The sequence below is a fragment of the Mustela erminea genome, chromosome 2 (genome assembly GCF_009829155.1).
Source record: "Mustela erminea isolate mMusErm1 chromosome 2, mMusErm1.Pri, whole genome shotgun sequence".
NCBI classification, from domain to species: domain Eukaryota; kingdom Metazoa; phylum Chordata; class Mammalia; order Carnivora; family Mustelidae; genus Mustela; species Mustela erminea.
In genome coordinates, this window is record NC_045615.1 from 86,008,358 (window position 1) to 86,032,911 (window position 24,554).

Genomic DNA, 24,554 nt, shown 5'->3' on the forward strand with positions numbered 1-24,554 from the left:
TCATTCATCAGTTGCTATAGTGAAACTTCATGAGGTTGGGCATCAGTACAACACAGTTGGATGATGTGGTAGATTAGACCACTTGCTCATGGTATTTACTTGTGCCTTCTTTGTACATGGAGTCCTTATCTCAAAAGTAGCACATATCTTATTTGCTCATTATATCTGATAATACCTACATTTTGATGATCAGCTCCTTTCATATATTCATTTGAGGCCACTTGATCAGAAGCTCTGTGTTTATTAGAGTCCATTAACATGTGAGGCTCTGCTTTTACACTGTTACAGAAGACAAAGCATTTCTCACAGCCTCAAGGGTCTGCCTTATGAATATTCTATTGCACCTTGTGTTCGAATCTGTATAACAACCTTCTCTACAGTTGATATCTTTAACATTGTTGGGTTGGCTGGCTGGTATGTCTAAGCAGCAGTGCAATTTTACCCACAGCCTTGACCCAATACAGGACCCTCTCTTGCAGTATATTCAACTCAAAACTGGCAACATTCTGATTCACCTAAATGGATCTAAACAGTTATTTCCAAGAATGGTGTATACTACCTCTACAATCAAAAGATCCAGCAAAAACTGAGTGCTTCTTCCTTACCTTAGGGATCACAAGGAAAAACAATGTATTAGCTCTCTAGAGGGGAGGCTCTAACATGCCAGGCATAATTAGGCTTGTAAGCTTTACCAACTGGTGAGATCTCTAAATTTTCTAAGTTATCTCTCTATTAAGTTATTCAGGTCAAACATCACTTTCTGTTCAATAGAAACAGTTAACATGGTGTCACCATTTTAGTGACTGTGAGAAGCAGTGAGATAGTATGTAAAATACAAAAATGGCCAAAGCCCCTGTGTCTTATATTGTGAGAAAGAGCAAAAGATTTAATAAGTCTTCAGAAAATAGATTGGTGGTGTCCTTCTCTTCCGAGTAAAACAAAACAGCCTTAATATTTCGTTTTGATGGAGTTTGAGAAGAGGCTCTGCTCATTTGTTTTCTAGTCTGTTTTCTTTCTTTTGTTCAGCCTGGATAATTACTACTGTTATATCTTCAAATTCACTGTGTTTAGAGACTTTTATTGACCAAAAATATATTTTCTATGGCCCTTACTAATTAAGCTGAACTCTGTACTTTAAAAGCATTTATTCAGTCATCAATTGTACTATGTCTATTTTTTGGTAAGAGGAGGCCCAAAATATAGGATAGCATTTTTATTATATTTCATACCACTCATTTATTCCCAGGCTCTGCCTATGCTTTCCCTATTTTATGGAATTTTTTTTTTCCTGAGGTTATTTTTTTTTCCTTTTCTTTTTCTAACCTGTAAATGTTTCTCAGGGCTCAATTCTCAGTTCACTTTACTTCTACTCTCAATTCTTTAATGCTCATGCCTTTTTCCCCATCTTCACTGTGATTTCTATTTGCTCAAACATGTGGGCTACATTTCCAACAACCAACTAGATATTTGCTTCTAGTTGTTCAACAGAAAATTAAACAAAAAGGATTTTAAAAATAAACCTATATCATATTATCTCATAATTTTCTCACTTGAGCAGAGAATGCAGAATTCTGGTAGTGGATTTTTTTTTTTTTTTTGAAAAGGGCATTTGTTAAGTGCTTAAGAAAGGAAAGACCAAGATATACTCAAGTCCCTTCATATATAAAATACATTGTATACAGGAGCACCTAGGTGTCTCAGTGGGTTAAGCCTCTGCCTTTGGCTCAGGTCAAGATCTCCGGGTCCTGGGATCGAGACCCGCATCGGGCTCTTTGCTCAGCAGTGAGCCTGCGTCCCCTTCTATCTCTGCCTACTTGTGATCTCTCTCTCTCTGTCAAATAAATAAAGTCTTTAAGTATATGTGTGTGTGTGTGTGTGTGTGTGTGTGTAGTACAGCAGGCAAAGCCACCCTTGATTTAACATTATGAATTGTGTTTATTAAAGCAGTTAGTTATTTTTAATGTCTTTGTTCAACATTGGCTATACCCCCTCCTTTTTTTTTTTTTTTTTCTTTTAACATCTTGGTAACTTTGCATGCTATTATTCTTGCCAAGCAGTTTGTAGCAGTGTCATATTGCTAGAGGTCATAATTCAATATATATTTTAAGTGTTTACACTTTCTCTCTTTGCTAGTCATCCCTGTTTCACCTCTTGAAAACAATGTTTTACAGGAACACTTTTTGGATTTTATTTGTATTTATTCCCCATGAATCTTCAGCCTAGCAGGCAAGTGAACTAATAACCATCTCTTTATTGCCTACAGACTGGCTTACGTCCAGTACCTCATTGTTAGCTGTTCTGTTTAGTCTTTTCATGTTATTTGTTTAATAGTATAATTTTTAAAAGACCTGCTGAACACTGCTGTTTTTGATGTTTCTCTTAATAGAACTACCACATGCTTACAAGAAGATATGTTTCGAAGGTCAGTAACAAAATCATGCGAATAAACCAACTGAAAATAAAAGTGTGTTGTTTAGGCAAAATTGTAATTCTGAGAAAATAAGAGAATTTTCATCATAGCTAAACAAATAAAGGACATATAGCTGTTTTCTGTTTTTTGAGAAAGAACTTTTTTGATTCCTGTATTTTGATTCCTTATATTTAAGCAGACAGAGATCACAAGTAGGCAGAGAGGCAGGCAGAGAGACAGGAGGAAGCAGGCTCCCTGCTGAGCGGAGAGCCTGATGCGGGGCTTGATCCCAGGACCCTGGGATCATAACCTGAGCCGAAGGCAGAGACTTTAACCCACTGAGCCACCCAGGTTCCCTGGGATAAGCTTATTTAATAAATGAGAAGTTTTCTTCCACACAGTTTATTCCAACTTCTTTTTTTATTTTAATACTTCTGCTATTTGATAGAAACAACTAAATATTGGAAATAGTATTGCAACTAGCATACTAAAAAAAACCCTCAAGATTGATATTCTTATGAGCTTAACTTTTACTAAGTTATTCACAAAATTACATTAGTAACAATACTGTTATTTAACACAGCTGACAGGATCGTCTTTGGCACATAAAAATTGGTTGGAGTTCAATATTCTGTGAAATGAATGCAATATTACTCCCACATTACTAGAATGAAAAACTATAAAATTAAAGCCTTGCATAAGCTCATGGAGTATAAAAAGATTTAGAAACAAGAGACTCAAATGATAATTATCAAAGCACAAAACACTTCATTAATTACATAGAAATAATAAAATTTTTAAAATGGTGAAATCTGAAAAGTGATGAAGGAGAAAGGGAGAAAAGTTTGCTTTTATCTCCTTTTCTTAAGAATGCATTATAGAAGAAAAAAAAATATAAGAACTTAGGAGGTGATTTTCATGTCTTACTATATGAATGGCCTTGTTGCTATATGAATGCTGATGACTAAATCCATGTGGGCTATAAATCACCATTAAAAGGTCACTCTTAGTTTCTGCTCCATATTTAATATCTCTTTGATAATGATGCAACTGTTGACTTATTTGCCTAAATATTCATAATTTCTATTAAAAGATTGGCTGCCAAAATTTATATTATAAATATAATATAAACTATATATAAATATTTAAAAATATATATAAATATATAAAAATATATAAATATAATATAAACTATGTATTATACTATAGTATAAGTACTATCAAACAAATATTTATGCAATTTATTATTTAGTTTGGCAGTAGATAATATTATTGATTAAATAAATATCAGAATCCCATTATACAAAATCTTAGGTCAAAATAATGTTTTCACCAATTCCTCAATATATCTTATAAACTATAAAGTTTAAATCATTTTACAATTTTAAAGTATATAAAATTAAAATATTTATTTTAATTACCTAGTTTTGAAAATCTCAACACACAGCAATATAGGATGTGAAAAAATGGTTCAGACATATTAGTACACACAGGACAATTAAGATGTATTATAAATATGCAAGGGTTTAGGTCATTGGTGGCAATAATTACAACTGTACTACTTTACTAATGATTTTGCTATCTAAAATGTTCACTTAGGGGGCACCTGGGTGGCTCAGTCAGTTAAGTTTGTTCCTTGGGCTCTGGTCATGATCCCTGGGTCCTGAGATCAAGCCTGCTGTCAGGATCCCTGCTCAGTGGGGAGCCTGCTTCTCTTCTTCCTGCCCCCTGCTCCTGTTCTCTCATGCTTTCTGTCTCTCTCTCTCAAATAAACAAGTAAAATCTTTAAAAAAATAAATAAAATGTTCACTTTGAAACAATGAATTATCTTTGTCTATTAATATATTTATGCATCTGATGAGTGAGTGAGAGACAGGGAGATGGAGAGAGAAACAGAATTATATTAGTTTATGAAATTTAAAAAAAAACACTAGGTATATAATTTTGGTGAATAACAATGTTGTGGAGTTGATATTATATATATAAACATGGAGTGTGTACAATTTGTACACAAATAAATACAAATTTGTACACACAAATTTATTTATGTATATGTATAATATACAAAATATCCATGCTATCATAAACTAGAATTTCACTCAACAATCAAAGATCTTAATAAAGTGGAATTCTCTGGTAACTTGTTATGAAAAATTTAGCTTTTAGAGATCTATCAACACTAGACATAAAATTGCAATAATATATGAAATCTAAATTATTTCATGTTTTTAGTGTTTATTTAAAAATGTAGTTGATTCTGAAATTAAAATTCATCTTTTAAACAAAGTGTGGGGAATTTGGCAGGGACTTGGCAAAGGAACAGGCTATGGTTTTGTTACACATGTATGATTTGGCCTCACCTACAAAGTATATACTCAAGTTCTTCATCAGTTTAGTTGTTTAAATTGGACATATCACTGGGAGTTTAATTTTAACTTTCACTAGATTTCCTGATTGTTACTGCTTGCCACATGCCTGGCTGGTAGTACGACTAACACTATGAATTGCTACCTATGTGAAGAATTTATCAAAAACTTCAAACCCAAGGAAGTTTATGTGACATATTCATGCATCATGAAGGAATATCAGTGAAAGTGTGACTCCAGAGTCTCTGAGGTAATGTCTTACAATTCCAGCTGCCTCGACCTCCCTGAATTTTAATTTCTGACTCCTTAATGCCACAGAATTGCCCTATTCTATTTACATTTCCATTCTCTACACTAATGTCCAGAAATTGCTTTTAGCTTGAGCCCATAAAACTCCCTTATTTGTTTGTCTTTATTAGGGATTATAGTCCTGCATGTATGTTGACAAGTATTTGAAAATAATCGATTCACATATTTTACAAATGTCCTAGATTTTTTAGCATGAGAGAATAACTCTAGTTTTCATGGGAAAAGAAATGGAATTTTAATAAAATATTTTTAGGTTAAAAAATATAATATTATAAGTAACTATATGATTATATATAGATTTGTATCCCCTCAAACATAGATTATAGATAGATAAAATTTCGGTAACTAAGATACGCATTATTTTTCTATTAAATTATTCTACTTATTGATCTATCTAAAGAAAATAGAGCAAATGGTTATCTTTGAAGATAGCAATTAATGTGAGAGATTGCATATGTCCAATCAGGACAGGATTCTTCAAAGTTACATAGAGTGTTTTCTTTCTTAACTGGATTTTGAATGGAATTGTTTTACTGTATCATAATACTTTATACCTTGTATACCTTTTTGTAAATTCAAATCTCATAAAAATAATTTAGAAATTTAAAACTACCAGATAATTTTTTGTTTTTACCAAAGCTCACTAAACTGAGTGAAGAGTTTAACTCTGAACTATTTTTAACATAAAGTATCTAAATGAAATAAGGAATATTTGTCATAGTGAGTAAGAATTAAAATAAAATGTTTAGAAGACATAGGAAAGTTAATGCCTTTTGGTTCTGGAAAAGCAATATAGCACAATGATTTCTGCACTCTGGAACCTAATAAATGTATGTCCAGATCTGGTTCTTTGACTTTTTAGCTCTGTGTTTCTGGAAAACTTGCATAACCTCTCTAAGCCTTATGTCCATAATATGCAATATGCATAATAATTATACCTATTTCAAAATAGAATCAGGGGTGTAAATTAATTAATTCATTTATGATGGATTAACTTGCAGCTTGCCGCAAAATATTTTTTTAATTATAATTGCAATTTAATAATATTTAAAAAGGAATCAGACTTTTTTAATTTTTAATTTTTTAAATTTATTTTCAGTATACCAGAATTCATTGTTTATGCAAAATATATTTTTAATAAAATATTAAATTATAATATATACTATTGTAATTAGTATAATTCTGTCAACACTGCTAGTAATCATTGATATCATGTCTATAATACTATTCAATCCCTTTTTTTGATTAGGAAATTTTTCCCATTAATTTCAATGTTAACATGATTTCACATAAGAGCAAATTTCATGGAGATGGCAAAATCTTTTTTTGTTCTGATATCAGTAGATTATATGTGGTAATGTTTCAAATGCTTGTTAGTATAGACAGTATTTCTAGAATAGAGAGCAAGGTTAAAAGACATACATTGCCATTTGTCTCTGAAGCACAAAGAAGGTTAATGTGTTCCTGAATTTTAATATTACTCATGAGACATACTTGCAGGATTTTCTATCTTAGAGTCACCAAGAAACCCCTGGTGATAGTGAATAGTTGAACCTGTGCTACCAAACTAGAGTCCATTTCCTGTGAAGTGGTTTCTAGGATGTCAGCACAGATGTAGAATATAATGGATATAAGAAGGTCTGTCTGCTTTTAGAATCATTAAAATCTATCTGTGGTTTTGAGGCAAAGGAGGGTGTAGTTTTGGGGATATAATTGTATAGTTTTTAAGTTTGTAGTTTGAAAGTCCCCATAGACAGTAAGTAAGGATGTGTGATTATGTTTAAACATAATTTTATTTATGAAAAATGTGGACTAGATTTGGTATGCAGGCCAGACTTTGTTGTTCCTTTTCCTAAGGTCTTTAGAGATACAAACTCATTTAAACCTTATGAAGTTAAAGTGACAAATTTAATACACAAACCCAGTTGATTTGGGTGCATGGTCTGTGCTATACTCCTTTTCCTGTTGGGATCTGCTCAGTCCATTTCTCTTCCTGATTCTCCCTCTATCCTATATTCTCTTTATTATTTCCCCTATTTGTTTCTGTGTGTATAATCTTAGATAGCTATTCTTCTTCTATATGTGGTTCTCTACATCTCTGAAAATGTATCTCCTTCCCATAGTTTTTATAGTTCTTCAACATTGTATTTCTTTCATTTTAATATTTCCTGAGGTTTTATGGAAAGTGAACATTTATAATTTAAAAAATAGTCAAAATGATTTTTTATAAATAGTAATTTATATATTAATGCTTGAAAAAAAATTGAACAGTAGATTTTTCTCCCTGTGTTAGGTACCCATTCATTTTATTAAAAATATATAATAATAAATAAATAAGAATGAATGTTTTAGAACTTCAACTTCTATTAAGACTGACATTTTGAGAAATGCTTATTTGATGAAGGAATATCTCCTCATATCAAAATATTATTTCAAGTCTTAAAAAAGCTGATAATGAAAAAAAAAGCTGATAATGGAGCCAATTTACATGAAAAGTTTAAATTAAAAAGTTGTAATTGAAAACTGTGCTTATGGGGTAAAAGTGAATTTTGTCCTTCAGTATACAGTTATTTATTTATGTATTTATTTATTTATTTTTTAATTTTTATTTTTTATAAACATATGTTTTTATCCCCAGGGGTACAGGTCTGTGAATCACCAGGTTTACACACTTCACAGTACTCACCAAAGCACATACCCTCCCCAATGTCCATAATCCCACCCACTTATCCCAAACCCCCTCCTCCCAGCAACCCTCAGTTGGTTTTGTGAGATTAAGAGTCACTTATGGTTTGTCTCCCTCCCAATCCCATCTTGTTTCATTGATTCTTCTCCTACCCACTTAAGTCCCCATGTTGCATCACCACTTCCTCATATCAGGGAGATCATATGATAGTTGTCTTTCTCTGCTTGACTTATTTCGCTAAGCATGATACGCTCTAGTTCCATCCATGTTGTCGCAAATGGCAAGATTTCATTTCTTTTGATGGCTGCATAGTATTCCATTGTGTATATATACCACATCTTCTTGATCCATTCATCTGTTGATGGACATCTAGGTTCTTTCCATAGTTTGGCTATTGTGGACATTGCTGCTATAAACATTCGGGTGCACGTGCCCCTTTGGATCACTACGTTTATATCTTTAGGGTAAATACCCAATAATGCAATTGCTGGGTCATAGGGCAGTTCTATTTTCAACATTTTGAGGAACCTCCATGCTGTTTTCCAGAGTGGCTGCACCAGCTTGCATTCCCACCAACATTGTAGGAGGGTTTCCCTTTCTCCGCATCCTCGCCAGCATCTGTCATTTCCTGACTTGTTGATTTTAGCCATTCTGACTGGTGTGAGGTGATATCTCATTGTGGTTTTGATTTGTATTTCCCTGATGCCGAGTGATATGGAGCACTTTTTCATGTGTCTGTTGGCCATCTGGATGTCTTCTTTGCAGAAATGTCTGTTCATGTCCTCTGCCCATTTCTTGATTGGATTATTTGTTCTTTGGGTGTGGAGTTTGCTAAGTTCTTTATAGATTCTGGACACTAGTCCTTTATCTGATATGTCGTTTGCAAATATCTTCTCCCATTCTGTCAGTTGTCTTTTGATTTTGTTAACTGTTTCCTTTGCTGTGCAAAAGCTTTTGATCTTGATGAAATCCCAATAGTTCATTTTTGCCCTTGCTTCCCTTGCCTTTGGCGTTGTTCCTAGGAAGATATTGCTGCGGCTGAGGTCGAAGAGGTTGCTGCCTGTGTTCTCCTCAAGGATTTTGATGGATTCCTTTCGCACATTGAGGTCCTTTATCCATTTTGAATCTATTTTTGTGTGTGGTGTAAGGAAATGGTCCAATTTCATTTTTCTGCATGTGGCTGTCCAATTTTCCCAGCACCTTTTATTGAAGAGGCTGTCTTTTTGCCATTGGACATTCTTTCCTGCTTTGTCGAAGATTAGTTGACCATAGAGTTGAGGGTCTATTTCTGGGCTCTCTATTCTGTTCCATTGATCTATGTGTCTGTTTTTGTGCCAGTACCATGCTGTCTTGATGACGACAGCTTTGTAATAGAGCTTGACGTCCGGAATTGTGATGCCACCAACGTTGGCTTTCTTTTTCAATATCCCTTTGGCTATTCGAGGTCTTTTCTGGTTCCATATAAATTTTAGCATTATTTGTTCCATTTCTTTGAAAAAGATGGATGGTACTTTGATAGGAATTGCATTAAATGTGTAGATTGCTTTAGGTAGCATAGACATTTTCACAATATTTATTCTTCCAATCCAGGAGCATGGAACATTTTTCCATTTCTTTGTGTCTTCCTCAATTTCTTTCATGAGTACTTTATAGTTTTCTGAGTATAGATTCTGTGTCTCTTTGGTTAGGTTTATTCCTAGGTATCTTATGGTTTTGGGTGCAATTGTAAATGGGATTGACTCCTTAATTTCTCTTTCTTCTGTCTTGCTGTTGGTGTAGAGAAATGCAACTGATTTCTGTGCATTGATTTTATATCCTGACACTTTACTGAATTCCTGTATAAGTTCTAGCAGTTTTGGAGTGGAGTCTTTTGGGTTTTCCACATATAGTATCATATCATCTGCGAAGAGTGATAATTTGACTTCTTCTTTGCCGATTTGGATGCCTTTAATTTCCTTTTGTTTTCTGATTGCTGCGGCTAGGACCTCTAGTGCTATGTTGAATAGCAGTGGTGATAATGGACATCCTTGCCGTGTTCCTGACCTTAGCGGAAAAGCTTTCAGTTTTTCTCCATTGAGAATGATATTTGCGGTGGGTTTTTCATAGATGGCTTTGATGATATTGAGGTATGTGCCCTCTATCCCTACACTTTGAAGAGTTTTGATCAGGAAGGGATGCTGTACTTTGTCAAATGCTTTTTCAGCATCTATGGAGAGTATCATATGGTTCTTGTTCTTTCTTTTATTGATGTGTTGTATCACATTGACTGATTTGCGGATGTTGAACCAACCTTGCAGCCCTGGAATAAATCCCACTTGGTCGTGGTGAATAATCCTTTTAATGTACTGTTGAATCCTATTGGCTAGTATTTTGTTGAGTATTTTCGCATCTGTGTTCATCAAGGATATTGGTCTATAGCACTCTTTTTTGATGGGATCCTTGTCTGGTTTTGGGATCAAGGTGATGCTGGCCTCATAAAATGAGTTTGGAAGTTTTCCTTCCATTTCTATTTTTTGGAACAGTTTTAGGAGAATAGGAATTAGTTCTTCTTTAAATGTTTGGTAGAATTCCCCCGGGAAGCCGTCTGGCCCTGGGCTTTTGTTTGTTTGGAGATTTTTAATGACTGTTTCAATCTCCTTACTGGTTATGGGTCTGTTCAGGCTTTCTATTTCTTCCTGGTTCAGTTGTGGTAGTTTATATGTTTCTAGGAATGCATCCATTTCTTCCAGATTGTCAAATTTATTGGCGTATACAGTTATTTATTAACAGCTAGCCATACCCATAAACAGATTTATGAGAGGAAAACAATTGGAATAGGGACTATTTGATTTATACACATGAAATCAGTAGGTGTTATGATACCTATTAGAACTAAAGCAACTTTTATTTATTTTTTATTTATTTTTAATTTTATTTATATGAGAGAGGGGCAGAGAGAGAGAGAGAGAGAGAGAGCATGAGCACGAGGAGAGGTAGATGGAGAGGAAGGGGAAGACTTCCCTGTTGAGCAGAGAGCCTGATGTCGTGCTCCATTCCAGGACCCTGAAATCATGACCTGAGCCGAAGGCAGATGCTTAACTGACTAAGGCACCCAGGCGCCTCTTATAGCAGTTTTTAAAACAGATAAACAGATATCTCTGTAACGTACTTCAAAATTCTGAAAATGGACTCTTTCTATCCTTTAAAAAGTACCTCAAATAAATTTTGGAAACTACTAATAATGATTTGCAACAGGATTAGGACTACTTTTCAATGTCAGCACCCTAAATATACATATATATATATATATATATATATACACACACACATATATTTATACACATACATATATGTATGTGTATATATATATATATATATACACATACATATATGTATGTGTATATATATATATATATATATATACACACACACACACACACACACATTTTTAAAACAATGTGGACACATTAAAATCTCTTCCAATTTTGCTTCTGCATTATTGGCTCTTAAGAATGGCTAAAATCAACAAGTCAGGAAATGACAGATGCTGGCGAGGATGCGGAGAAAGGGGAACCCTCCTACACTGTTGGTGGGAATGCAAGCTGGTGCAACCACTCTGGAAAACAGCATGGAGGTTCCTCAAAATGTTGAAAATAGAACTGCCCTATGACCCAGCAATTGCACTACTGGGTATTTACCCTAAAGATACAAACGTAGTGATCCAAAGGGGCACGTGCACCCGAATGTTTATAGCAGCAATGTCCACAATAGCCAAACTATGGAAAGAACCTAAATGTCCATCAACAGATGAATATATAAAGAAGAAGTGGTATATATACACAATGGAATACTATGCATCCATCAAAAGAAATGAAATCTTGCCATTTGCGACAACGTGGATAGAACTAGAGCGTATCATGCTTAGCGAAATAAGTCAAGCGGAGAAAGACAACTATCGTATGATCTCCCTGATATGAGGAAGTGGTGATGCAACATGGGGGCTTAAGTGGGTAGGAGAAGAATCAATGAAACAAGATGGGATTGGGAGGGAGACAAATCATAAGTGACTCTTAATCTCACAAAACAAACTGAGGGTTGCTGGGGGGAGGGGGGTTGGGAAAAGTGGGGTGGGTTATGGACATTGGGGAGGGTATGTGTTTTGGTGAGTGCTGTGAAGTGTGTAAACCTGGTAATTCACAGACCTGTACCCCTGGGGATAAAAACATATGTTTATAAAAAATAAAAAATTGAAAAAAAAAAGATGGATTCACTTATTTGTGAATTTAACTTCTGGTGTTAAATTCCTAAATTTCTGTATGTGTAGTTAATTTCCTTATTAGTTTTTTCCCTTTTAAACCTCTGCTTAGATACATGATCTACACAGATGCTTTCATTTAGTTTCCATTTTCTTACCTATAAAACTTACCTTTTACATCCACTTATTTATTCACATGTTTATAAAGACATTATTACCAGAATATTTATAGGAGAATATAAGCTCCACTAGGACAGAAACTATGTTCTAAATATACTATATCACCAATGCTTAAAACATGCCAGAACATTGTAGGTATTTATTAAGTGAATGAATGAATGAAGTAGCTTGACCCTGTTACTTCTTTTCTAAAACTATGTAATTATCTTACATTTACTTAATTTGAAGCTATCTTAAGCACAGTCTTTAGAACACTTTCTAGTAGCTTCAGTTCACTTTAACAGATATCTTGACTTTTGAAACTTAAACCACATATTTAAAAAAAAAATCTATGTACTAGATATAGTGCTTTCTCCTACAGACTTAACAATGTATCCTTTGTTTTTAAACTCTTGGTATCAAGAGTTTTGAGGTTTGCAAGACTTTAAAAATCTTTAGTTCACTTCTAATATGTAGGTCCTTTTATATTAACCAAAAATTTGATTTTCAAAGTAAATGCCTTTTAAAAAAAATATCTACAATCCATACATATCAGTTGGTTTAAGTGAATATGAAATAAAGTTTAAGTCAGTTACAAAATACAGTTGAGTTAGTAAGTTATTGGATATAATCATAATGACAATCAATTTTAGTAAGTTTCTTTCATGTTTCCACCAACGGTATTGGTATATTACTCAGGGTTCTCCAGAAAAAGAGAACCAAAGGCAATAAATGATAGATAAATAGAAAAATAAGATAGCTATTATCTTATTTTAATAAGATAATCTTGTTAATATTATATAATATTATATATTATTATTATCTCTCATTAGATAGATATATGATGGTAGATAGATAGATGATGATAGATTGGTAATAATGACTTTTTTATAAGGAATTGTTTCACACAATATGGAGAGGAAGCTGGCAGTTTCAAAAATCTACAAAGCCAATGTCTTAGTTCGAGTCCAAAGACCAGAAGCTACCATCGAAGCAGGAAGAGCTGAAGCTCTGTTTGAAGAACATCAGGCAGGAAAATTCTCTCTGATTCAGTGAATAGACTCTTGTTATATTCAGATCTTGAATTGATTGGATAAAGTTCTCATACTTTAGGGAGGGCTATCTACTTTACTCAGTCTTCTGATTTAAATTTTCTGTTAATCTTTTCTAAAAACACACCCTCACAAAAACATCCATAATAGTGTTTGACCAATATCTGGGCACCTCATGGCACAGTCAAAGTGACATATAAAATTAATAATCATGGGATCAAAGTAATACTAGTTTTTTAATTGAATGCTCTATTCCCAACATTGCTGAACATTAATAGTTCTGACTTGGTCTATTTTTGTTTTTCAGATTTCTGCAATACAGGACCTAATTTATGAGCCTCTTAGAAATCCCATGTGTTCATCTGCCCTTTGTGTCCTGATTGCTTGCTAAGTGGAGAGTCTAGTGACCTGTTTTGTTTTCTAGTCCCTTAATACTGCTTCCTGCATTGGCCTTTCTGAAGTGTTGTCAGCTTCCATTCATAGGCAGGATCCTTAGGAACTCCAGTGTCCCCAGACTGCCACAAATTAGCCCACAAGGTCTGTGAGTTTCCCTGTGGCAGTCTGTAAGGGTTAGCAATACAACCAGGAAGTGTATGTTAACAGCATGAAGGAAAAACTTTAACAAGGAATAAGAGGCAGGAGATCAGAGGGAGCTATCATGAAACAACTTGCTCTTTTTGTTTAAGGGTGCTTGTGCCCACAGCAGGGAACTACTTTCTATTTGGATGTCATTGCATGGCATTCTACTGGGTCCTTTGAGAAAAAGAGCATTTGATCATGAAACAACATGAAATGTGTAAACTTAGCTCCAGTAATGAGTTGGATCCTTAAGAACCCGTAAAGCATAAAATCAGGTGGAAGCAGCCAAAATCCAGGATACAGTGGAAATGAACCCTTCAGGATAGATCTTGAGGAAATCCAAAAGGCAAGAGTAAATTGCATGAGCAGATGGCCCAAACCCCATATAATATACCACTCATTATGGGTGACTCATATATGGGTGCCTCTCTATAAACCTATGACCTAATAGAGAGATTTCTTACCTTATGGAGAAGAAGAAGATTCATATCAAGTTTTCAAACCACTAGTTCTAGCTGCAAAAAACTGCTGTTGTGTTACAACCCCACTCACCGGTCAGCAGAAAACAACAGTGATAGAAGAAACCTATCCAGTGGGCAGATCTACTAGTGTTATCCTTGGACATCCACTCTATATGGGAAACACTAAGTTACAGATATTCACCGACTCCTGGTTACCAGCAGCTAGCAGCAGAAATTGACTCAGAACTCTATTTCTAGAGAAGCCAATATTGTATCCTGATGGCAGTAGGCTATATTGGAGCACTTTCACTGTAAAAGAGGCAGCTAATTATCTTTATTGCAATGGACTCACACAAAGAATTTGGATTGGACTCAGACATCCCTATAACCAGGGCATCTGAGGGCATGTTCCCTTAAGATGTTATCATATACCATATTAGCACCTATTTTCTTTTCTTTCTTTTTTTTTTTTTAAAGATTTTATTTATTTATTTGACAGAGAGAGATCACAGGTAGGTAGAGAGACTGGCAGAGAGAGAGAGAGCGGGAAGCAGGCTCCCTGCTGAGCAGAGAGCCCGATGTGGGACTCGATCCCTGGACCCTGAGATCATGACCTGAGCCGAAGGCAGCGGCTTAACCCACTGAGCCACCCAGGCGCCCCAGCACCTATTTTCTTAAAGAATCATTTTTCTAACCCCCCAAATTTGAAATTAATGAGCTTCTGACTATGCAGTCCTTGAGTCTATATAGTCCATTATCAGACATAGTCTGCCTAGAAAAAGAGTGGAATAATATTTGTAAGATTTAAGTAAGATAACAGATTGTGTATTGAGTAGTATAATTGTTAACACTGTCTTCTTGGAATACATGAATTTAAAAATCAAAAATTAGAAGCCAGAATAGAAGCAAGGTTATTCTCTTTCTCTATCACTATGAATGACTCGCTTGAACAACTGAACTGCCCATCCTCACAACTCTTGTCTGCAACAGATAAGACATCCTCACTCCTAGCAGGGAAATACTTTCACTAGGTGAAATCCTATTGGGGATAGGAAGAAATTCATTGAAGTAGAAGCTGAGGCTGTCACCTGACACTCAGTGCTATCCTTGGGAAACTGGCTTTTATTTCAAACCCAGTAGAGCAACCAAGAGCTAGTGATACCAAAAGTAATATCCTCAATCAATCCTAATTCAGAATGTCTGATGATGTTCATTGCAATTCTAGTCTATCCTCATTATATCTTGATATATTGAAATCTATGGAAAAATAGCCAAGTTTACCACCACCAAAATGTATGTGTATATGTATGTATGTATGTGTGTGATATATATATATATATATATATAAAACATATCTCACATATATCATCATATATGTGTGTGTGTGTGTGTGTGATATCACATATATCACATATATCATCATATATATATATGAAACATAAATAAGATAGGAGATTATAATTCCCATTTCTGCACTTGTTCACCAAGTTAGTATTTATAATTCCCCTCTCAAAAATCATTTCCATGTTCACATTGTCAGCACTTTAGCTTATCTATGTCACTGTCTGATTGAAAACAAAAACATCATTTCTGTGGGATCTGAATAATATATTTCTACCTGTGTCCTAACATTACTTGTTTTCCTTGGACATAAAGAGGTATTTCATTAAATAGGCTAAATAAATTCTACTTACTCTCTTCTCTGGCATTATCTGGGAGTAAAAATTCTCTTTATTTCAAAGTCAGAAATAAAGCCCTTACCAAAACAGTAACCTCATTATCTATTTACTAACCCACTGGCATTAAGAGCCTGAACTTGCCAAAATGACAGCCTCTGCATCCTGTTAAATAGAGTGATGGTAGTGTTTCCTGACAGAGGGAACTGTAAATATTGTTATTATTTTTTTTATAAAAGATAAATATTCTTTCCATGGTTACAATTTTACAATAGTTCCACATCTTCAAATATCCAGATGACATTAGATTTTTCCAATTTTGTGTTTGTATTGTTGTTATTTGTGAGGTTTTTCATTTGTTTGTTTGAATCAGGACTCAAATAATATATGTACACTAAAATGACTAATAGCCACTTAAGTTTCTTTTCTCTCACTCATTTATTTACCAGTCTATATCTCATTTCTTCATCTCTCTCTCTCTCTCTCTCTCTCTCTCTCTTTTCTAGTGGGTTAGGAATTTCAACTACAATGTACATACCCCACATTTTGTGTGTGGTATTTGGAAAACAGTACCATTCATTTTTTGCTGGTTTATAATACTTATTATTCTTCATGACATTACTACACATTATTTCCATATTTTCACTATGAATTTGTGAAATATAACCATTCTAATTGATTTTCATCCTACAGCTGGATAATGGGGAATATGATGAGACCAAGACATCAAAGGGTATCAGCTTATTACCTTATTTTTACCTTAAAATAACTTGTTGGTTAGAAGAAATGCTGTGTAAGATATGAAAAGGTTGTGGATGTCCACAGATGGTGGTCCTGAAAGAAGTATGGTAGATATGTATATGCTTTGCTTGTGGCAAGAATACAAATGAAGGTTCATATGCTATAGATCTAAATAATTAGAGTGACAAATCAAAGTCAATGACAGTTGACCCATCTTCCTGACAAATATGCCTTCATAACAACCTGGAAAGCTATGTGTGAGTATAATATTCTCTGATTCCTTGGAGTTACATGTCAGAATTCAGTGGGTCTGAACGAGGTAGTTCCCAGAACCTGTTACTTGGTCCCCAGTCTGCAGAATGCCTAGTTTCTCTTTACTTCCCTCATTTTTGCACTGCTAACAGCTATTCATGTGTTGACAACCTAGTTCAATTCAACTAACCAACAAAGTTGAATAGGTGAAGGAAACTTATACATTCAGAACCGTTCACATGTCTTCCTGGCTTCAGCAAATTTCATTTTTAGCAAATTGATCTCAAGAAATCTTTGGAGTTATTTCTCAGAGCTTAAAAGCTGGTTGGACATGATAAATATTCTTAAAAAAATAAAGCCTTTCCCAAATATTTTGGATTATTGCTTCTTATACTTAATGAGTAACTTAGGACATCAAAATATCATATAGCTTAGTCCACCAGTGATTTAAGATTCAGCCATTTGTAAAAGTACATTCTTTTTTTTTTTTTTTTCAATACTCTCGGAATTCTCAGGATTGATTTGTATTCTTATGTTATAGTTTTATATAAGTTAATACTTTTTAAGTGGGCTTCTCCTTTCTGGTTTCATTCTCTTCTCATTTTCTCACCACCTACACACACATGCTGGGATATGGCTCACCTTACTAGGTATACACATAGTGAGAAATCATTGTTAGTACAGGAGAACTAAGTTCATGTCACAAGACAATATCCTCAGCAAGGATTATCTAGTTCTGCTGCTACCTTTCCAAATTAACTTGTGGCCCAACTTATATACCTTACCATTCAAGCAAGAAAATGCTTTTCTCATAATAAAGGGGAAAATGTCTTGTTTTAACTGACAAGGAAAGATCAGTGGGAATTGATGTTTTCCTTTGTTTTTGTTTTTCTTTTTTTAAATTCTGAGTTCTTATACCATCTGTATTGCATTTCTCAGAGTCCCACTCTTTTTGTAACAATGAAAGGAAAGTATCACATTTCAGGCTATATCTCAAATATTAAAATAAAGTAAAATAAAGTATCTACAGGAATAATTACTTTCTGTTTTAGTCTTATATGATGTGAAGTACTATCAACAATAGCTAACCCAAGCTACTGTATTTTTCATATAGTTTTAGGGTATTTGCCATTCTAATATTTAAAGCATAATTCTCAATGAGGTCATCACTCCATATGACAGTTTGTGACAAAGAAGCATCTTCCATTTCATGCTATGGTTGCTAGATTCCCACTCCTTAGCAATACACAGATTTTCCATTTAGCCCCAACAATGCCAGATCCTACTCCCTAACTCTCCCATCACCTTCTCTTAGCCCCTTCATTATCCTTCCCTGGTAGCCCTTCTTGAATAAGAAAAAGCCTACTATGGTCTATTTAAGCAGAAAAGGGAATTGATTAAAGTTTAGATAACTAAATTAGTAAAGAAGACTGGAGAACCAGTCTTAGAAAATCTTCAGTAAGGGAAAAAGGTAACCAGTCAGAGCCACACAAAATCTGTTACATTCAGAGCTTTCAGCAAAATTATACCCATGGAACTCATTCAGTGAGAAGTTGGCTCTTACTTTTCTAAGCCCCAGATACCAGGTCTTACTTCCTGGCACTGGATCTTTGGTGACATATTATCCTCACTGTCAGTGCTGTTCTAAGGAACCTTGATTTGCTGCCAAGATAGCTTCTTGAAAAAGGACTTCCCATCATTCCTGCATCTTTGCCAGACTGGCTCTTGATTCAAAGTGGAGAGTGGTTGTGCTTGTTCAGTAAAGTCTGTATCAATGAGCCTGGTCATGCAACTCTTTAGAATTATTAGTTTCCAAAATGGAACAGTATTCTAGGAAAAGCATCATGGATTATACAATGCTGGAACAATAAATCAAAAGATGTTGAATATAGATGATATTCTACCCATCTAACCCCTCAACATCAGCATATTCTAGTTGTACAAATAAGAAACACTATTTAACAACAGAAGCCTATCTCCTCATATAATCATTTGCTTATAATAAATAAAATCAATCTACTCCCTTTGTTAGTGTGCTTATTTCCATTCTGCCCGAGAACATGCAGAATTTATTTCCTGTTACCGGAATGACATTTTAATTTCAATTTAACAACATTCCCCAGGAAGCCTTCCCTGAAGCCCCCAACTAGAGCAAGGCAACCTGGTCCATCTGCTCATGGCATTTTTACTTCTTTATAACATCAGTTAAACAAGAAATTATGCCATCATTCATTTTCTGTGTATCTTACCTACCAGAATATAAGCTCCAATCTGTATTGATTTTGTTTGATAGGGACTTCTTTTTTTTTTAATTTATTTTTTCTTTATTTGCGGCATAACAGTATTCATTATTTCATTATTTTTGCATCACATCCAGTGCTCCATGCAATCCATGAGCTCTATAATACCCACCACCTGGTACCCCAACCTCCCACCCCCCCGCCACTTCAAGTCCCTCAGATTGTTTTTCGGAGTCCATAGTCTCTCATGGTTCACCTCCCCTTCCAAATTCCCCCAACTCCCTTCTCTTCTCTAACTCCCCATGTCCTCCATGCTATTTGTTATGCTCCACAAATAAGTGAAACCATATGATAATTGACTCTCTCTGCTTGACTTATTTCACTCAGCATAATCTCTTCCAGTCCCATCCATGTTGCTACAAAAGTTGGGTATTCATCCTTTCTGATGAAGGCATAATACTCCGTTGTGTATAGGGACCACATCTTCCTTATCCATTCGTCCGTTGAAGGGCATCTTGGTTCTTTCCACAGTTTGGCGACCGTGGCCAAAATTGCTGCTATAAACATTGGGGTACAGATGGCCCTTCTTTTCACTACATCTGTATCTTTGGGGTAAATACCCAGTAGTGCAATTGCAGGGTCATAGGAAGTTCTATTTTTAATTTCTTGAGGAATCTCCACACTGTTCTCCAAAGAGGCTGCACCAACTTGCATTCCCACCAACAATGGAAGAGGGTTCCCCTTTCTCCACATCCCCTCCAACACATGTTGTTTCCTGTCTTGCTAATTTTGGCGATTCTAACTGGTGTAAGGTGTTATCTCAAGGTGGTTTTAATTTAAATCTCCCTGAGGGCTAGTGATGATAAACATTTTTTCATGTGTCTGATAGCCATTTGTATGTCTTCATTGGAGAAGTGTCTGTTCATATCTTCTGCCCATTTTTTGATATGATTGTCTGTTTTGTGTGTGTTGAGTTTCAGGAGTTCTTTATAGATCCTGGATATCAACCTTTTGTCTGTACTGTCATTTGCAAATATCTTCTCCCATTCTGTGGGTTGCCTCTTTGTTTTTTTTTTTTGATTATTTCCTTTGCTGTGCAGAAGCTTTTGATTTTGATGAAGTCCCAAAAGTTTATTTTTGCTTTTGTTTCCTTTGCCTTTGGAGACATATCTTGAAAGAAGTTGCTGTGGCTGATACCAAAGAAATTACTGCCTATCTTCTCCTCTAGGATTCTGATGGATTCCTGTCTCACGTTGAGGTTTTTTAATCCATTTTGAGTTTACCTTTGTGTACGGTGTAATAGAATGGTCGAGTTTCATTCTTCTACATATAGCTGCCCAGTTTTCCCAGCACCATTTATTGAAGAGACTGTCTTTTTTCCACTCTATATTTTTTCCTGTTTTGTCAAAGATTATTTGCCCATAGATTAAGGGGCTATATCTGGGCTCTCTACTCTGTTCGATAGGGACTTCTAACGCTAAAGCAATGATATACACAAAATAGTAGCTCCATAATTTTTTTTCAGTGTTCAAAGATTCATTGTTTATGCACCACACCGAGTGCTCCATGCAATATATGCCCTCCTTAATACCCACCATCTAGGTAACATAAGAGTGTTAGACTTATACCTAATGTCTCTTGGCCATATTTGGTTGAATTTACCCAAGAGTTTGCCACAGAAAATATAGTCTCAGTGAGTTTATCTTCTACTAAAGCAATTAGAGTTTTAGAATCTTAGACTGAAGGATCCAGGGCCCCAAATTGTGACAAAAGAGTACAGTTTTTGAAGTTATGGGGGAAATTTGGAATCTAGCACAACCAAAGAAAGGCAAGATATGATATTTCTATAAAAAAAGGTTTTTATTTCAAATATTTTAAAGATTGTAGAGAATAAAAATTACTCGAATATATTGAAGTAAATCACTATTTATTAATATATTAATATTAAATAATCTATATTTTATTTTGGCCTAAAGGAAGAAGAGGTAACATGTCAGCATTTATCACAATATGATTCTGTGTGTGAATAAAACAGGAACTTACTAGTAGTAAAAAAGTAAAATCTAATTATCAATTTAGTGGGAGTATTTCATTCATAATTCTGGATTCATTTTTTTCAGAATCATCATTTGTAATGTTAATAGATTTGTTAATTCTTACCTTCATAAAAGCAAATGTCAATGATATTATTTGAAAGAAGGTAACTGGCATGGATAGGTAAATTTTATTTAATTATTTATTTACTTCTTCAACAATATAATTTGATGCTATAGTCAGCCATCATTTCCTTCCAAATTCTTACATATGAATGAATTCCTCATTTTAAACATTGTGGGGGGACCTCTGGAAAAAATAAAGAAATCTGACAGGTTTCTTATGAATTTGGCAAACACTCCATACTAAATGTATTAGATACAGTTTTTCTGTTTTTAATGAAAAACCTTTAATATTGTTTAAGTTGGTTAAAACTTATATCTAAAGACTTGCCCATGAACATACTTTATTTTATATTTTGTGTCTTCCTAAAGATCAATCTGTAATCCATTGCAGTTTTTTCACATTTTACCCCTTTTTAAATATACCCCTATATTTATAACTTTGCAGATTATAACTTTGAAATAATTCCTTATAAATTTTGAGAAATATATTGATAAAACTTGCTGTCATATCTTTTAAGTATGGATGATGGCTTTGAAGATGCAATATTGATTTCAGTTCACATATAAATTATCCAAGATTCTTAATGCAACTTTATTGCCATCTAATTATTTGAGAAAAATTCTTTGTAAATATTTGCAATGTTTCAATGATATTATAATATCTGCCCTTTGGCAGACAGTTATTAACTCCAGATTTTACCTTAATAAATTTTCTATCTGCCCATTGGATACAATACCTTCTGCTATCTTAGAAATTTTGTATTGCTTCGCTCTATCACTCTGTCTGTCTTTTGCCAGGAAGGGTCAGCAATCCCTGGACTGACGGATGAACGATTACTCCAAACTTTGCTGTAAAAGAGAGAAGGCAAGAGGGCCAACACACAGAGACAGACCCTTTGCTCTTCTTTGTTCCCGCTTTTATTGGTCCTTGAGGATACTCACAAATCCTTATCACTGTTTCCCAAGCACGTGATGTGTGACGAGGGGTCTTACTGAAACCAGGAGGATCTGTTTACTGGAAAGATATGATATGCTAATCTGCCTGTTCTACTAAACATAGCCTACTGGACAATACGTACATCTCTTCCAATCACAGGGTGTCTGTTTGGGCTAAGAAAGCTTCTGGAAGGCAGCTCCCTGGCATTCCAATGTTCAGAGTGGTTGCACAGGCCTCAGCATTCCAAAGGCCCACCCGCTTCTCTGAAAACTTCGTTCATCCCCAGTGGTCTCCATGTGACATTTTGGCAAGCCAGATATTATGGCTGAGTTCATGCTCTACATTAACCCCAACAGTCTCTCTCTTTTCCCTCTCCGTCTTCGTCCCTCTCTCTTTCCATCCCTCCCTACCTCTTCCTTTCTTTTTCCCTCTCTTCTGGCCAATGCCTTCCTGTAAACTGGATCCATTCTATGGGTTTTAACATATGCAAGCATTAACCAAAAACCTTTAAAATTTAAAACTCAGCCCTGGTGCATTAGTTATTTCCTTTCCTTTCTCCCTGACAGATAAAATTTTGGGAAGATATTTCTTCATTTTTAAGAATTTCTATTTTCTTCCCGTATCACTCATGTCAGTCTGTCACTCAGATGTTCCTATTAATGCGGTTCTTATTATGGTTATGGCAGCCTCTAAAATATCCAACGGATGAGAGATTTTTTTCAGTGCTCACATCATCTGATTACTAAACCACGCTTCAAGTCACTGCCTTCTTCCAAAAATGCTTTATTTCTCTGGTTTCTGAAGACATTTTCCTAGCTTTCCTCCTACATCTCTGTGCCATTTTAGTGATATTTTGTAAGTATCTTTTCATCAGCTGGCCACTGGTAGTCACTCTGACTCAGTTGTAGGTCATGAGTTTGTATTTCATGCTACCTCTGCCTCAAGGTTATTTAACCTATGCTAATGGATTCAACTGCTCAGAAGACTCACAATTTATATATTCAGTTAGGACATCTCTATGACTTCTACACCCAATTATTTAATTGCATTTGCTTGAAAGAGTCCTAAAACTCAAAAGTATTCAACTTTCATGGTTGGTAAATGCTATCATCATCTATCCACTTAAAAATCCATCACCCCAGAAGTCATCTTTGACTCTTTCTTTCCCTTAAATGTGTATATTTAATTTACAATTTAGCCTTATTGATATTATTCTATTGCTATCTCCAACAGTAGCTTCAATGTTGGTCAACTTACATCTAATGTGCTCAATTAAAATACATTCCAGGAATGATCTTTTATCTAAGAAAAAAATGTAGATTCTACTAAGTAAAAATGAAGTTCCCTGCATAAAGTATGTGAACAGAATTTAATAAAACCATTTTGTTCTTACTTTTAGTATTACTTTATCAATGTCCATCTCTATTACTTGAATAAAACTCATTGAAAACAAGGCCCAAATAATTTTTGACCCATTATTTTTTTTGTCAAAAATTACTAGAGACTAATTAAGCATTTTTTGAAATAAATAAAATATAACTGCATTGCTTCCAAATATTTTCCCAAACCATTTGAGGATTAATGAAAATATTTTTTCAATATCACAGAGTCAGACCTTTGATCAAGTTTTGTATTTTTTTCTTTATTTTTGATTCTTATATTATCATAAAACATTTACTTCATTGTTGTCTCTATTTTATCACATGTCAACTTATCATTTGACGTGATATGGGATCCCCACAAGTACTGATATTGATAGAAATACTCTATGATTATATTTACATGTGGGAAACACAATACAGAAGTACATATAACAAGGGCAACAAAAATAAATATAGGGTGAAATATTTATATTTTGGATGGACTTACTTCAATCATAATCTTATGTTTAATAAAAAATGTTATTAGATTTCAATGACTACAAGAATAGTTTAAGCTTAATGCTCAGAACTGCTTTAGGCAGTTTATATAGTATTAAAGCTAGATAAGGTGAAATTTAGATACATTACATAATTTGCCAGAAAGGATAATGAATGGAAATGAAGATATTGTAAAATGTTTCTATTAAATCCCGCAGTCTATGTATTTGAAGATATCTGTACACTGTGTACTTCCCATCTTATATGAGTACCTGCCATTTGATAATTCATTAATCTCTTTATCATCATGGTGAGCATAAATTAAAATAATTATTAAATTGAAATAATAATTGTGATCATGATGATGATTTATTTTTATTTTTTCCAGAATACTAGAGGTAATTACTTTATAGGCAATAAATTCAATCACAGTG